The sequence below is a fragment of the Ruditapes philippinarum genome, unplaced genomic scaffold (genome assembly GCF_026571515.1).
Source record: "Ruditapes philippinarum isolate M1 unplaced genomic scaffold, ASM2657151v2 ctg4009_1_1_1_1, whole genome shotgun sequence".
Taxonomy (NCBI): Eukaryota; Metazoa; Mollusca; class Bivalvia; order Venerida; family Veneridae; genus Ruditapes; species Ruditapes philippinarum.
Window position 1 is genome coordinate 54189 of NW_026864758.1, and position 18294 is coordinate 72482.

Here is an 18294-nt window from a genome sequence, read left to right on the forward strand (position 1 = left end):
TTAAATTTTTGAGTTTTAAAGAATAAGATGTTCATTTTTCGCCTTTTGGGATCGATTATTTTTATTTAAAAAAAATTATGTCAGATTTTTTAACCCCAATTATAAAAAATATAAAGATTTTCTATTCCAAAAATTTTTCCGTTTCCCAAATTTCATTAGAAAGTAGGGTTTTTTACCCTTTAAATTTTTGAAATAGTAACAAAATTTTTAAAATTTTCGATCATTTTTAAAACCCCCGGCCTTTTTTTCGAGATCGTTTATCAAAAAATTTTTTTTTAACCTTTTTACGTTTTTTTCGTCCCAGAGGTTTTGTTATAAAATGAGTTTGAGTTTTTTCTGTATCTCTTTTTTTGGAAAAGGGAAATTGGTTGGGCAATAAGTAGGTAAATTTCGGAAAAAAATTTGTTTTTAAAAACGGGTAAAGGTCTTTCATAAAATTAAATTTTTAAGATTTTACAATTTTTTAAAATTTTGTTACCATTTAATTTTTCGAAATTCTTTTATTTGTGCAAAAAGCGCCAAAGCTTTCACTTTTTCGCTCCCTTTTTTATTTTATTTAAATTTTTAAAATTAAAATTTAAAATTTCCCCTAATCAAACCAAGTTTCTTTTTTGGGGCAAATTTTTAGCGCAGAATTTTTTAAAAAAATTTTCAATATTTTTATAATGTTTTTTGTATGTCTTCTGTGCTTTTTAAGAACTTTTGTAGTATCGTCGGCTATTTGGGGGTTTTTTAAAAGAAAAAAAGTTTCTTTTGTTTTTTTTTTATTGAGATTCCTTTTAATGCCCATTTTTTTCTCTGGGAATTGAATTAGCGGGACCTGAAACGATTTTAAAAGCAAAGAAGAATTTTTCCGGTTTCCCCAGGGTTCTAAAGACCACGGTTTAGGGGGAAGAAAGTTTTCGATATCCAACCTTTTTTTAATTTTTACTGAGGGAAATATTATTGAAAAGGGGGACTTTTATCCAGCGAAAAAAATTGGGTTTTTAAAAAATTTTTAAACTTTTCAAGGGTGTTTAACTAGAAAGTCAAACTGTTATGGGGTTCGAAAACCTTTCTAAAACAAAAAACAAAATTTTTTTCCCCATAAATGTTTTTTTTTTTTCCGCAAAAGTAAAATAACGTCCTGATATTTGTCGAAAATGTTATTCCCAAAAAACCCGTTTTTTATGAAAACCTTGTTGATCGCTGTTATAATTTTCGGAATTTTTTTTTTGTAACCTAATGCGAGTCCCCAATTTAAAAATTTTTTGTAGTCGTTTTTTTAAAGAAATTTATATTGGAAAGGCCATTTTCAATATCTTTCTGGGTCTTCCTTTTTTTGTTACAACTAAGTGAATAATAAACACCGATTTTCTGTAGAAGCTGAAAGTTCGTTTTCTTTGTGTATTTCGTTAGTAGACAAAGTTAACTAATAAAAATGTTAAGTGATGCCAGAATGTACGATAGAATTCGACTAGTAAATCCGTCATTACCTGTGACTTTTTTTGTTTTCAATGCTGAAAGTGCGCTTTCGCATTCATTTATATTTATTAAACATTTCTAAAGGTCTTTCCGATCTTTGTCTTTTAGTGTTCTCTTAAAACAGTGTTATCGAAAAAATCCTTTAAATTCTCGCTGTCCTAACCTTTTTTTGTATAACTGAGTTTTGTAAACATTTTACCTCTTTCGTTCATTACTTCTTCAAAGTTGGTTATTTGTTCCGTCATTTTAACGAGTTAAGAACTTTTTTCGTTTGTTTCGATTTTTCTAACGAATGGAAATAATTCGTATTTTTCTCAACCTTCATCGATGAGCTGTACACGTGAGCCGTATTTTGGCACCGTTTGCTTATTTTATATAATCTGTCTCGGTTTTGATTTCTAAAACCTTTTATTTGTTTAAGTACAATGTATCTGAATTTTATCCGAATGAAATTCTTCGTATAGCTCGAAAGTCTTTTTTCTAAACTCGTTTTCGGGTTTCCTAATATGTTTAGCTTCACAGTTTTGAGAAAAACTTTTTTCTTTAATGCTGTCACTATTTATAATTCGCCAATTGTTCTATGATCATGCATGAGATTTTGAATACAATTTTAACAGAACTAATGGATACATTATAAGATTTTTTTATTCAATTATTTCCTAAAATTGAGAAATTATTCAAACTTCAATACCCTGGCAAACCGCGTAACCCCCGGAAATTTTTATTTTAAAACCCGATACCAAAGTGGAAAACATTTTTTGGTTTTTTAGTCGCAGCTGGCGATTAAAAGGGGGGAACCATGCTTTTTTAAATTAAGCAAAAAATCATCCCGATTTTTTTTCCCGCCCATTATTTTTAAAAATTAAATTTTTAAATTTAAATTTTTTTAATTTTCCAGATATCACATAGACTAGTAAATGGGGTTAGTTTTTTGCTTTTCAAAAAATGTTTTAGTGCCCCCAGACTCTTCTTTCAATTAACCCATTTAAAAAATTATATTAAATTTGCACATTTTTTTGGCGAATAAATGGGGCCATAAGGTCCAAATGCTTTGGGTAAATGGGAAAAACCAAAAAATTTTTTAAATTTTTCCCAAAAATATCATTTTTTAAATAAGTTTTCTTGGAAAAATTATATCTAATTTTTTTGTTTCCCTTTTAAAAAAACCGTAAACGTTTGGGTTCGCACTTTAACCCCTGAAATTTTAAGGGGAACCCAATAATAAAATTTTATAAATAGACATATTGAAAAAATTATTTGACTTTTTGGGAATAAACACTAAAATAATTTAATTCTTTAAAATAGTACGCTTGTAAAAACGCAAAAAATTCTTGAAGCAAAAAATGCGAAAAAAAAGGGTTTCGAAATTATAAAAAAATGGTTTTCTTTTTAATCCCCCATTTTTAAAAAAGGGTTTTGGAAAAATTTGGGCCACTGAAAAAAAAATTTTCCAAAGTACATGTATTAAAGGGGTAAAAAATTTTTGGGGTTTTCGTTAAAAATTAAAAATGAATGTATAAAAAACCCCAAAATTAATGAAACAAATTTTAAAATTTTTGTAAATCTTAAAATTTATTTTTTTTAAGGGCATCAAGATTTGCTAAAAACTTTACGGGGACATAAAAAAAATTTTCATCAATTTTTTATTATTTTAAAAATTTAAAAACATAATTTTCAAAACCCAATTTTTTTAGGGCCCCGAAACAAATCCCTGCATGGGTTAAAAATTTTGATAAAATTTGAAAAAAAATTAAAAATTAAAGCCCTGTGAAAAAATAAACTATAAATCCGCCAAATTAAATTAAAAATAATAACAAAATTAATTTAAAATTTATCTAAAAAATTTTAAGTCAATTTTTTGGTTTTTCTTTCGCGTACTACATTTTTGTTTTAATAGCAAAGGGGCCCTAAGTTATAAGTATGTTATTTAAAAATTTAACACAAAGCTTACAACTTTTAAAAGGGCCCGATGTAAAATTTGTTTTTGTGACCAGTTATATAACATATAAAATTTTTTAAACATAAAATTTTATATCATTTTAAATGATGTATAAATAATTATGCTTTTCATTATGTACAGAATCTGAAAAAAAAATGTTTTAAAGGGCCACTCCCCACGAAATTAAATTTGTACAAAACCTTGTAAAAAATTTTCCCCTTTTTAAAAATTAATAAGTCAAATTTGTTTTCCCGGGGTTTATTGATCTTTGTTCTTTTTTCATGTCAAAAAAAAGGGGCACGTTTGTAAAAAAAACCCAATTTTCCCCAAAGTGAAATTAAAAAAATACAGAAATCATTTACTTCTGTGATGTTTTTTTTTAAATGTTTTTAACTTTACATTTCCCCCTTGTACTCGTCAGGGGGTGTTGGGGGAGGCCCCTTTAAAAAAGTTGAATTTTTGCCCCTTTTTTGGGGTGGGTTTTTATGAAAGAATTTTTCCCCCATAGACTTTTTGAAAAAAAATAGAGCCCGATTTTTCCCCGAATGATGAAATTTGGAGATGTTATATTTTTTGCCCCGGTTTGGGGCATTGGGGGCCTTGGAACGGCGGAACTAGAGCTTTTAACTTTGTATTTTTTCAGAGATGAAATGTAGAGTCGTGGATTGCTGGGCCCATTTTTCCAGAACCCGGCGTGGGGTTTCTGATTCTATGGGCTTTTTATTATAAAGACTTTTCCAAAGTTTTTTGGGGGTTCCAGGCGATTGGGGGGTTTTTCTACACCCCCAAGCCCTTTTGGGGGCAGCGGGGAGAAAGAAAGCCCGCTTTTAAAAAATTGCGCATTTGCGGGGCCTTTTTTTTCATTTCTCGACCCCGAAGACCTGCCCGGGCATGAAAAACGGGGCGCTGAGAAATTTCCCGGGAAATTTGGTAAATTTTTTGCAAGGGGTGTTTGATGGATGAGCAGATACTTGGAAAAAAATTTCCTTTTTTCCCCCCTTTTTCCATTTTATAGTACATTCCCGTTTAGGGTTTAAATCCCCACGATACATGGATTATGACTTCGATCCCCTTTTAAGCGTCAAGTATGTGTTTAATCACTCCTTCGTCGTCTATCGCAACGGAATGTTTTTTATTCTTATCTACACACGGTACGTTCTCCGTCTGGGCGCGTGGGGAAAGTACTCAGGACACTTATTTTCCCCCTTCCCCCTAAGGTGTACCCCACTAGCCCATTACTTTAACTTTGTCATTGAGGGTTGCAAAAGTGGATCCGCCAACAAATACCTCGAACCCTTTGCAATCCTTTTAATTACATGGTTCCACCACTTTAATTAGTTCAGTGTAAATCTCAGGTGGTTCTAACCATTTGTAATGGTTTTGCCAGGTTTGCGCCATCCAAACACATTATACTCTTTTAAATAAACAGTTGGGAACCCCAACTGGAGCCTCGCGTTGTTCATCATGGTCATTCCGAAAATAGATGCACATGAAATTTTTTAATACCCCATTTTTCAATCAATTTTAAATAAAAGTTTGACGAAAATTTTGTACTTTATTTTTAAATTTTAAATCCTTTATTAAAACCGTACAAATTTCACCTTTACCCAAAAACTTAGGAAAAGTTAAAAATTAAACCCTTTAAAAAATTTTTTTGAAAAGATTTTTTTAGCTGTAAAAATCGGTGCCATGGCTTGCGGATTTGCTTTCACCAAAAAATAATTTTTGTAAAATTTAAAAATTAATTTTGTTTTTGGGATTGTTTACTAATTTATAAAAAAAAAAAAATTTAAATTTTAGTTAACCCCAAGGGTAATTTTATTTGTTTATTTAATTTAAAGTACCGGGGAATTTTGAAAAAAAAACGATAAAATTCACCATTAAAATAGGGAGAAGAGAAAATTTTTTATTTTGGGCATCCGGTTGGGTTTCAAATTTTTTTCAAAATTTAAATAAGATTTTTTAATTGGGTTACATTTTCGAAAAATTAAAAATGTACACAGAAAAAATAATATTTAAATTTAAAAGCATTTTAAGAAATGGGGAGATTTTGTATTTTTATGCACATGTTTCCTTTTAAAAAATTTTTTTTAAAGTTGGAAAAGTTCCCCATAAGCCGTTTTTTTCAAAATTGAAAAATTTTAGAATTTTAAATTTAAAATCTGCATTATCATCTCAAGCCTCAAGTATGGATGAAATTGCACCAGTAGTTTCTGAGGAGTAGTTTAGACAAGATTTGTGACGGACAGACGGTCAGACTGACGACGGAGAAATAAACCCTGTATGTCGCCGCTACTAAGAAGCAGAGGACACCGAAATTAATCTAATTTACTCACCTGTATGGTTCAAACCTTCTGATCTAAAGATCCAAAAGACAAATGAGAAAAATGTATGAGAAACGCATAAATGGGCTCATTCCTAAATTTGGTACTAACAAACCTTATTTCTGCGAAAAAGTTATTTAAAAAAGAATGCCCATTTATGGGCATACAATTTGATCTGTTTTATCGTGTACGAGCGTAAAATGAAAAAAAAACAAAAAAAAATATTTTATTTATAATATAACAGACCCGACATGTGTTTTCCCAAAATATTTTTTTTTTTCATGTTTGTTTTTATTTTTAAAGCAAATTTTTCCCCAAAAGTATTTCAGTCATTAAGGCGGGTAATTTCCCAACCCTTCGTTCCTGGAAAAAATTTAAACCCCCGTACTAAGGGCTTTCCTTCCTTTGCGCTAAAAAACCAAAAACATTTTCCCGGGCCCTTTGAAGCCACGCCAGAGAGGGTAAATGGATTTCAAAATCATCGACTCTAAACCCCTCGGGCCACGGGGGGGGGGTTTTTGTTCACAAGTCAAGGGGGACTGTAAAGGTTTAGTCTTTCCTTTTGTGGGATTTTATTTAAAATGTTTTTGAAAGATGTGAGCGGGTGTTGAATGGGAAAAAATTTAAAAGCAAAAATATGGAAAAATTTTATAACATGCGTATTATTAATTATAACACATAATTTATACTAATTGAAAAAAAATTAATTCATAAGTGGACATTGGTAAATATCATAGGTTTTGAAATATAAGTTTAGTGGAAATATTTACTTGTATAATTTGCAAAGTTAGCATGAAAAGAATGAAAAAAAAAAACAATAGAAACTCAAAAGGAAGAGAAAGTAAATGTCAGTATTTTTTTACGAAAGTTTGTGAAATTGTAAAACTTATATCAAAACGAATAAATTATTTTTATGCATATTTTCAGTAATAATTCTAAAGATTTTGCATCTTTAGTTAAGTATAAAAAGATACGCTCTTCATTTATATTAATTAAAAATCGTTTATTTTAAGTTAATTAAATAAAATTAATTAAATAAGATTACAATTCATAAATTGTAATATGATTAAACAAAATGTAATCGATAAAATGCGTTAAAAGTATTGTGAGTTTTGGATTTAAATGTTATACAACTGACCTTTTATTTGAAACAAAAGTGTTTCGTGTAAAAACATGTAACATATACTTTTGACAAAGCATTAGAAGAAAAAAGTCTTTTTGAATTTTACACCTTAAGAAAACAATGTGATAAATTTGCAAAGCAGAAATATTTATAAAAGCATTGCAAAACAATGTAATAGCTTACTTGTTTATTCCAAGATTGTCAATTTAAAGTTCTGCAAGTCTTATTCCAAATACATGCTTGTTTGGTTCATTTACAAACTCCATACATGGCAGTAGCAAAGAATTATGTCCGTATATGACCACCACAAAGAATAATGTACACATCTGCCTAATGATCAACCTAACGTTATACAAATGATATATATCTACTTAAAGATAACAAATATGTTCTGTTTTATCATGGATTCATAGCAAGACTAAACGATATAGATATAAAAAATAGAACAGATAAATATGTTTGCAAGATCACTATCTTTTTGTGTGCACTCGGACAAGTTGGATTTAAATTATGGGCTCAAACGAATCAAGTAAGTATCATAGTGTTAAAAATAATGTTAAACGCCTGCTTTTAAAATCAGAATTCTGAAAGTTCAAATTTGGTTGATTAAACTCAAACAATTTTACAGGGCATATAGCTGCTCTGACTCCGTATAATAAATTATTATTTAAAAAGGCAATTCAATAAATTCGTTTAAAAGGTACTTATATTTTGTTCTTGCAAAAAAGTAAAACAATGAAATCATGTATGTTGTGTCGTTTGCTTATATCTACTGGCTTCACAATTTTCTAAAAATGTTATTTTAACTTCTTCTACTGCATTTTCGATTTTCTAAGCTTTTCTAAAATAAGTCATAACTATTGAGGAACATACCATTTTTATTTTCAGTTATGAAGTGACTTTGCCTATAACAAATGAAATTACCACATCATGTAAATATATTAAAAACAATGTGGTTTCGAAATATTCTATTTATCAAAGTTAGTTGTTAATTGCTTGCATAAAAAAGAACGTTTTCTATATAATGGAACAAAAATAATGTTTTAAAGATAAATTATAAATAATACTAATAAATTCAATAAAAATAGATACATGTCGGATGTTACATCTTGTATCAAGATGCTTGATAACATCTTTATTATGCATAATCAGATGTTTTAAAAAAGTCAATAAAAACAATGAAATAAGTATGATAACTATTTTGATTCCCCAAAAGCCTGACCGATAGTACTTATACTCATTGATAAGTTTACTTGTCTGATGATTATATTAACTGATAATTAATATTAATTATTCATTATCAGCGGTTTTCATGTCCATAACGATACAGACAGATGAGATGATGTTGTGATTATTTTAGATTTGTATTTTGATTGACCATGCGTCCTAACGATATGCTTCTGTGGTGATAAGAAATTTCAATACAACAAGCAAGACAACACACAAAATGTAGCTGCTTAAACTATCATCCTTTTATATAAAAAAAGATGTCATCTACACCGTTATTTGAGTTAGGACAAATATTTTTCAACGTAACTTGTAGTATTCTTCTCTTTGACAATCCAGATATCCCTGATACATATCATGGCACTGTTTTACATATCCGAAATAAAACAATTTCACTGATCTTATTGTGAGACACTCCTTCTTTCCTTTTCTTGACTAGACAAATTGTGCTACTTATTTTAATATTCAGCACTTTTAAGAAATTTAATGGCTATATAGTTCTCTACTTCTTACACATTTACACATCTTTATACTTTTCAAAATATTTATATATCCGATTGTCATACTTTTTATGTAGGACTGAACTCGATACATTATAAAAAGCACTAACAGGATAAGAATGTATGTATTTATTCGAGAAGTGAATATGTTAAAAAAAAAAAAAAAAAAAAACTTTCAATATTGTAAAAATTTAAAACTCTTTTACATCTTGACACCTTGAAACCTTGAACCCTTGACAACTCGATTCCTAAGACATCTTGATCCATGGCATTTTGAACTATTAGAGACATATAAAACCTTTAAATTGACTGGAGATTTCGAACCCTTTCTATGTACATGAAGACGTTAATTTTGAAAAGAGAAATTTTTTTACAAGTTTTATTGATAAAAATAATTTGAAGTGAAATAATGTCCATTTAAGTGTAAATGGTCAGTAAACAGGAAAAAATGACATTTTGCCATATTTGTGTTCAATTCTATATTTTACTATTGTAAAATAAGCAATAATTCAAGTGACCAACAGAATTGTCTATAATAATGTTCGGGATGTATCGGTAGTGTTCAATTTTTTTTAAAAAGATTGAGACGGTCTTTTATACAATTTATGTATTTTTTTATATTTCATCCGACACATGTTTCATTATCAATTATCGGTCCTTATCCATTATAATAGCCAATCTATTACAATAAATCACTAATTTATTACAAATAGACAGCGTAAAAATGAGCATAATGTCGCTTTTTATTGATTTATAAGTAAAATCATATAAAGCCGTTATTTGTTAGTCGTAATCATTATTCGTCAAGAAACAGAAACACACGCACAATAAACAAACAAAAATATAATAATTATGTATACATATAATCATATTATCTTAAATGACAGTAAAAACTGTTTACAATGTATACGTTTTATCTTTCCTTATATTTAAATAAATACATGTATCAGTATGCAATTTACAACTTTCCTTTCAAATATTGTCAGTTTTTTCATGTGCAATCGTTGCTTATACGTTCTTTAAATACTTAATTTAAATGACAATACATGTAGTTGAATTGTTATACATGAAATAAAGCTATATTTTGATGACTATCAGAAAAAAGACAAGAAATCCATACATCATATTTGTATTCACATGTACGTTTTTCAAAGTAACACTATATGATGTAAGCTAGCACACAAGGCAATATTTGCCGCGTAACAGTGTCGACAGGGGCACGCACATTTCAAATATGTATTTTAAATTACTTGTAGTAATAAGTAATAACTTGTTAAAAATAAACTGTCTCAAAAAATGTAGTTATAATGAATAAAATACATATAGAAATATTAACAATGCTTGCCATATTAAAATACTAATTTAGGTGTCCGTTGTACTTGTTTTGACATTATAAAGTTTGTAATCGTATGCAATATTGGCAGTTTTATTAACAGACTCACATATAAAATATTGCAAAATAAAAAATAATAAAATGAGAACGGAAAGTATAATGAACAAACTAGTTATAAAAGTTTTATCTTTAATTTAACTTCCATGATAATTTTATTTTAGAACTATCCTTTACATTTAATTCATAATAGCAAAAACTGTCCTTAAAATATAATTTTAGAATAGCAAGAACTACCCTTTGCATATTATTTTAGAATGGCAAATGAGATTCCCAGATTTTAGTTTTTAATTTTAAAATGACTAATGATAATTGAACAGGAAGTCATACTGATTTTAGATGGCCTTCCTCCATAAAAGAAACCTATTTTTTTTATTTATCGGACGTATATGTATTATTTATGTCAACTTAAATATAGATATTTGGAAAATGTAATAAAAAGAACAAACAAAATGCATTATAAGTAATGTAACGTATATTCATTTCCCGAACAAAAACTCCGTGAAAAATGAAATACATCTACTGTTTATTTAGGGCAACAACAACAGTTTAGTGATATATGTACAGGGGTTAATAGCGACACTATGATGGACAGTGCTTAAACACATCGGGGCTAAATTTTCCTAATTCTTGTCCTCTGATTGCTTCGTCGGTTCCTTGTAAGCGATTTTCTCGTTGCTCTGTCTTTCTTTAAGATATTGAGTACTTTTGTTATGGTCATTGGGTTTATTTTTATATGTATCTACATGATCATTTCTGTGTTTTAGTTATTTCACCTTTTGCAACTTTACTAAATGTTAGAATTTCGGTTAGCGGGGATTCGTCTTATTGAATTTGCCTCGTTTGAAAGGAACATGATGGGGCTAAGTGTAAGGTTTGGTGCACCAATAATCGCTTTAAACTCCCCAGCAGTGCTTATGCTGTTGACTGTTCCAAGGCGGTGCCCCTCTGTTTTCTTCAGTTGTATGTCTTGTTTGTTTTTTATACTATTATGGTGACACTTTTGTGTCACTTCCTGTTGTTTTATCGTCTACGGTAAGTATCTTCCATTTGCCCCTAGTTTTGTTTAATCTTATTTGCCCCACCCCCGCCCTTTCCCTTTCCCGACACTAAAACCCTAAATCAAAGTAGAAATGTATAGATATCCATTGGTAATAAAATATGCATATATTTCACACGGACAAATAAACTAAATCTTTACAAATAGAAATCGAAAATATGAATTAACTCACAACGTACAAAATATTTTTATTTCTTCACTTCTTATCTACGCCTTATAGTATGCATGTATATCATGTCTCAGAATTTTTTTTAAACTAAATAATCAAAAATACATCTTTACTATCATATAATATTTTGTTTGAAATTTAAAATATTTACTATTTGCTTAAATATATTTTTCGAAGTATCTTACTGGCCTTCTAAAGTATAAGAAATATATATAAGGATCGAAAAATGTCTTACCCACTAGAGGTCTATAAGTCATCTTAATATTCTTAGGGGTATACAAGTGAAGGGGTCTAAGTGTGTTACTTGAAAAATTTGATTGGGTCGGGAAGGCAGTCTGATAACATGATATTTAGCAGATTGATTTATACTGGTTTATATTGAATTGCATGACAACAAACGAAAAATAAATGAAGAAGTATTTTGAATTCTCGTTATTTAGAACATGTAGAACCTGAACCGCAAACACCAGTACCCCAAAAGACAGAAAATCCACTTTTTGATAGACCATGGAGGGAACCTTCGACGTGGAATTATAGTGTAAACATTTAAATATATTCATTTTGATTACGATATGATAACTGATTTATTTTATAGTAAAATACATAATTGAGCATTTGTTATGTGCAAGAATGTTCATTTTATCAATCGAAAAAACAATTTCCACTCAAAAAGAATTACAACGCATTGAAAACAATATGGTCTGCGTCATTTATATTTTTTTCTCATGTAAGCTGACATATATTTTAAATGTTTGCTTTCAGAAAATTGTTTGTTTTAAAACGACGGCTATTTTTTAGCTCACCAGAACCGAAGGTTAAGTATGAGCTATAAGTATCAAATGGGGATGGTCCGGCGTCCGTCGTCCATCGCCATGCGTCAACAATCATCTTCTCCTCTGAAACCGCTGGACAGATTTACTTCAAACTTGGTCTGTAGTATCCGTGTGACAGTCACACCAAAATTTGCTCATATCATTTTAATTGGTTCTTTATGGGGTTATGAGAGCTAAAAATAGAAAAAACCTCCTTCTACAGAACTTATTTATGGATGACCATTAAACTTTTTCTGTAGCATTCTAAGGTAGTCGTTTTATGAAATTAACTCATATTAATTACATTGCCCCTATTTAGGGTTCTCTAGAGCTAAAATAGAAATACCTTTAGACATCTTCTTTTACAGAACTAATTTATGGATGATCATCAAACTTTGTCTGTAGCATTCTTAGGCAGTCTTTTATCAAGTTTGCTCAAATTAATTTAATTGACCTCTTTTAAGGGGCCTCTAAACCTAAAAATAGAAATACCTTTAAACATTTCCTTCTACAGAATTAAAGGATGGATGATTACCAACTTTTATCTGGAGCATTCTTAGGTAGTCTTTTATCAAGTTTGCTCATAATAATTTGATTGGCCCATTTTAGGGGCCGCTAATGCTGGAAATAGAAATACCATTAAACGTCTCCTTTTACAGAACTAATTGATGGATGATCACCAAAATTGTCTCTTAAGTATTCTTAGGTGCTTATTTATCAAGTTTGCTCATATTAATTTGAATGCCCCCTTTAAAAAAAAATCTTTAAACATCATCTCCTATTGAAAGCTAAAGCTTAAATGCCCCAGGCCATGGCATTTCTTGAAATTATAGTTTAAAGATATTGTATGCCCATTGTTGAAAATATTGATATTGGATACACAGTCTCTTTATAAATTTCTACTCAAGGATAAGCATAGTATATCTTTCATAATGAAAGGCAAACAACTCATGTTGGAATGTCTTCTTTGGATTAAGTCTTAATGTCATGACATGTTTGTTTAAGAAATTATTTGCGGCCATGTGCTTTGTATGTGAACAGTAAATATATCTGCACATTGTATTTCATTTGACATGCTAAAATAAGACTTCACTAGACACTACTGCACTGTTGCAAAGTTAAATTGTATAGAAAAAGTCTATTTCTGGTACTATTTAGTGTTCGCAAGTGCAATCTTGTTAAGCTAGGTAACAATAAAATAATGTGTAAATATATTTCAGCTCTAGAATTTGGACACCGTAATACATAATTAAATGGTCAGTTTTAGGGCAGAGTAGAGAATTTTCCCCAGGAAATAAAATAAGGCCTATAGAAGATAACATATGTTTTCTGTACAGTACTAACAAAGATGAGTTTGTTTGCTCAATTTTTATTGATTTTTTTAAACATTGTTATATTTTGTCATTTTTTGTTGAATTGGAACTTCGAAAAGCACTTTACAATAAATTTTGGGACATACTGTTGAACCTGAAGTTTCATGTGCATAATTGAATGTTTGTATTATTTGAGCTGTTATTGATATTTATGAAATCATTTGACCTACTTTCTTGTTATTTGATGTACAGACTGGAAATTTGGACCAGGAATGTAATTTCTGATGCAAATTTAATTAAGATATCAACTGACTACTTTTGATATTATCATTTGATATTGTTTGACATAGATTCTCGTATTTTATGCACCTACTTGAAATTTGGACAAGGGGTTTAATCTTGAATTGAATTTTGATATGAACTGGCCTTCTTTTGATATTTTTATAATGCTTGACATAATAATTTTGTCTTTAATGTACAGACTTGAAATTTGAACCAGGGTTGTAATTTGTTTACTTTTTGATGTTGAATTGAACTTTGATATTAATGATACAATTTGACCTATTTTTCTGTTGTTTTTTTTATATTCAGATTTTTTATTTGGACCAGGGTGTATTATCTGATGCCGAATTAAATTTTGATACTGACCAACTTTTGATATTTTTATATCGCTTGACCTATTTTCTTGATGTTTTGATGTATAGACTTGAAATTTGGACCATGGTAGTAATTTCTGATGCCATATTGAATTTTGATATCAAGTGATCTACTTTTGATATTATTGATATTAGTTAACCTACTTGCTTGCTTTTTGAAATACAGACATGGAATTTGGACCAAGGGTGTAATTTCTGATGTCAAATCAAATTTTGATAAAATCTAATCTACTTTTGATATTTTTGATATCATTTTACCTACTTCCTCAGACTTGAAATTTGGACTACGGGTGTAATTTTTGATATTGAATTGAATATTGATATCACCTGACCTACCTTTGATATTATTGATACCATTTGACCGACTTTTTTGTTTTTTGACATTCAGACTTGAAATTTAGACCAGAGGTGTAATTTCTGATTCTTAATCGTTTTTTTATACCATCTGACCTCTTTTTAATATAATTTGACCTACTTACTTGTTTATGAAATGTATACTTGAAATTTGGACAAGGGGTGTAATTTCTGATGCTGAATTGAACTTTTATATCAGATGACCTACTTTTGATATTTTTGCATTGTGCGACCTATTGTCTATTTTTGAGGTACAGTTAAGTTACCATATAGAATATATAAAAAATGTGTTATCCCAAATTGTAAACTTCAAACACCTACACCTTACGGACTTTCCGTGTGACATTTTGTGTATTCATTATCAAAAGTTTTAAAAATGTCCCATCAAATTGACCCTGCTCTAGTGGTCATTTATTCTGCATATATTCTACATAGTCTCAGGAACAAACTTTCAACATAGATATTTTTAACAATGCCTTTCCAAAATATTAGGGCAAATATTTCAATTTATGTAGTGAATAATGAAATGATCGGTTAGATGAGTGATCTAGGGACATCTTAGTGGCACTATTGTTTATTTTGAAGACAAAAAACTTCCAAAACAATCAGTGTTGTGAAAGTTAGTTACAAGAGGAGCAAGTTAAAGTTGAGATGAACTTGTCGAAAGAGCTGGACTTGCCTTTCAGCAAGTTCATTTGAAAAATAATTTCCAACATTGAAAAGCAATTGTTTCTGGTTAGCGACTCAGGGCCATCATGGCCCTCTTGTATATATCTTTATCAAGTTGGAGGAGAGGATCATTGCAGACATAGAACAAATCAAACCAAACGGGACGCCAAATATACTTCTCTCAGGGCCAATTGGGTCTGGCAAATCATCTTTTATAAATGCCGTTTTTTCTATTGGAGAAGGGAAAAAGGTCTCAAGGGCCCAGGCTGGAAGCTCTGCATCAAGTTATACTATTGAGGTAAAACAGTAATGGGATTCTTATGTGTTTGTATTTAAAATAAGTGATATTAAGTAAATGATCCCAACATACATGATCTATCACAATTTTTCAGTTCAGAAGAATTAAAGTTTTAATATTTACAAAATGAATGTCCGAATCAATTCTGTCAGTTGAAAAAAACGAAATTCACGAGTATCACTGCTATTTGTCAAGAAAATGAAGGAGAGAAATGTAAGAGAAAAATGCATCATAATTTAATCAGCCCCATTTGTTATTTACAAATGTACTTTTATTTGTGTATATCCCGTGTACTCAAACAATATATTGTAGTATTTTAATGCCGAATTACGATTTTTAATTAAAATCTTATTTTTAGTACAAAGGATACAAACAAAAGACACTTTTAAAGAATTTTATACTTCGAGACACAATGGGAATAGAGCCAAATAATGATGTTGGATTCCACATTGATGACTTCATTTACCTAGTGAAGGGTCATATTAAAAATAATTACCAGGTATTTTTTAATTTTCGGACGATTTTAATACGATATTGCAATGATAATGTTAGTTTTATCGTTACAATTTTGCTTAAGTTAGGTTTAAACTTAATATAATATTGCGTGTTGTAATAAGACCTTTCAGTAACTCACATACATTTTGTCAAAATCCATTACGAACCTATTTTGCTCAATTCGCAGGTTCTTCAAAACTGTACAGAATTATTTATAATATTGCTAACGATATAATATTTTATAATTATGTTGCGGTTATGTTTTAATCAATCTGCTAAAATGAAAATGATATTAAATATTGTTGTCAAAACACATTACTTACCTTTATTTTTCAGTTTCATCCTGCCTGTCCAATTACAACACAGAGTCTATTTTATCGAAAGGAACCAGAGCCAATGGATGTGATTCATTGCGTGATCTTTGTTATCAGCACTGTTGATATTTATAATGATATACCGCACGCTTTTGTACGCAAAATTGGTCAACTTCAAAGCAAGCTTCGATTAGAACGTATGTTTGTCTCATTTTTGGATCTATTGCATATTTACATATCTTTGGCTAATTGAAACAATATAATCATCTTGTCAAATCATTTAAATATCTTTAACAAATCAGCTTCAAACATTTTTATTTTACCATGGCATACGCGCGAATACAAATATTGCAGGTTTAATTGTGTTTAATAAAATAGAGAAGTATTATTTTACACATTTTAATATTTATATGTTTCGTTTCATTAGACGTCCCAAGAACACTTATTCTTACAATGGCTGACAAATTGTGTGAAAAGGTAAACGAAGACGTTACAAATATGTTCCGGATAGGAAAAAATACAAAAGGGCCCAAAGATAGAAAGCAAATACCATATTGATCAAGCGTCAATTTCACCCTTCTTAAATAATAAATTTTCGATTTAAAACCCAGCAAATACCCTCTTTTTTTTGGGACTGAGACGAGCAGCAAAGCAGATGATTTTATTCAGCAGGTAAAGCGATGAAAAATACGCTAAAAATAAGTTGCACAGAAAGTTAAAGAAAATAACTTTAATTTTAAATTTTTGGTTTTAATTTTTATATGAGAGAAAGTGTAACAATTAAAATTTTATTTTTTCCAATTTAAATTTTAAAAATACACATTTTTAATATTAAAATAAAATTTGGTAATTTTCACACTGAGGGGGTTTTAAATTTTAAAAATTTGCGTATAAAACCTTTATAAAACCATTTTTCTAAATAAAAATAATATTTTTATAACAATTATTGTTCAATAAAGATTAAATGATTCTAACGGATCAGGATGATTAACGTTTTGACTATTGAAAAGGTTTTAATTTTAATGAACCTTGCCTATTTTATTAATGTTAATTAGTCGTAGTTGTCTTTACTTTTCCTTAACCTGTCCCTGCATAAATCAGAAATCGTATTACTAGAAAAAGGAGTTTCTGTTCTCACTGTACTTTCATCTAAAAATGTATGCCATAAAAATTGATTGTTTCTTTAAAATGTTTGGTGCAGAAGTTGTTCCAATTCTTAATATATGTCAGTAATATTGGTTTTATAAACGCACGAATGCCTAGAGCAAATTTATAATTATGCGTTTACTTCTTTCTGTGCCATTATATGCCTGCAATACAGCTGTAATAGGCGATTGCGGTCAGTTTCCAATGTTTAAATTGACTTGTAAAAATGATATGCTATAAATCACTAAATTCCGTAAGGCATATAAATTTAGTGACGGAAAAACCTTGATATCAAAATGTTTTTTCATATGTATGGAATGTACAAACTGCTGTTAATGAAAAATATTTTTGTTTGAATATAAAATGTTTTTATACGTATGAAATAGTCCAAAACTGTTTTCTTACTCTGGGTATCTTAGTCTGGGTAAAACTTGTTCCGAGTCTGAATTAAATATAAATTATCTACTTATCAGGAAATAAAGGAATATGTATAGTTGTTATGGATGTTATGCTCATAGTTTAGAACTTGAGCGTTGGCGAAATAAAAATGTGAAAAAAAATGCTAGTATGTATCCGTTTTGAAAAAAAAACAACGTTGAATCAGAAAACTACTTTCAGTAAATATGTCCTTTATATGACAATATATAGAGGATATTTGTTTGTTTTGCATGTAAGATTGAAATATAATTTCACTGAGTGAACACCAGATACAATATTTTCACGAGTGGCGTAGCCACGAGTAAAAATATAAAAGCTGGTGTTCACGAATGAAATATATTTCAATCTTATAATATGTAAAACAAATAAATTTTCTTTTTATTTCATGCTATTTAAGTGATTTTAAGTATTTTTACTGATTTTGCCGCGTAACGTCGCGCATTCTCCTTTGTGACGTCATCACATTATGACGTCACATCATCAATTTTGAAATATAGTTCTGTTAAATTTCTCTAATTTTGTTACATTTTTAACATGATGTATGGTGACATCGACTTTCTTTTCCTAAAGTAGCAAAATTTACGTATGACGCCATTTATTTGT

The 18294-nt window shown here is 29.4% G+C and overlaps 1 long non-coding RNA gene across 1 annotated transcript; it reads left to right on the top strand.

The window, feature by feature from the left end:
* Positions 1 to 15140: 15140 nt before the first annotated feature.
* LOC132726718 (uncharacterized) lies at positions 15141 to 16298 on the top strand. Its single transcript, XR_009625239.1, has 3 exons — positions 15141 to 15298; positions 15657 to 15797; positions 16130 to 16298. It is a non-coding gene; the product is annotated as an uncharacterized LOC132726718 (long non-coding RNA).
* The last annotated feature ends 1996 nt before the right edge of the window (positions 16299 to 18294 follow it).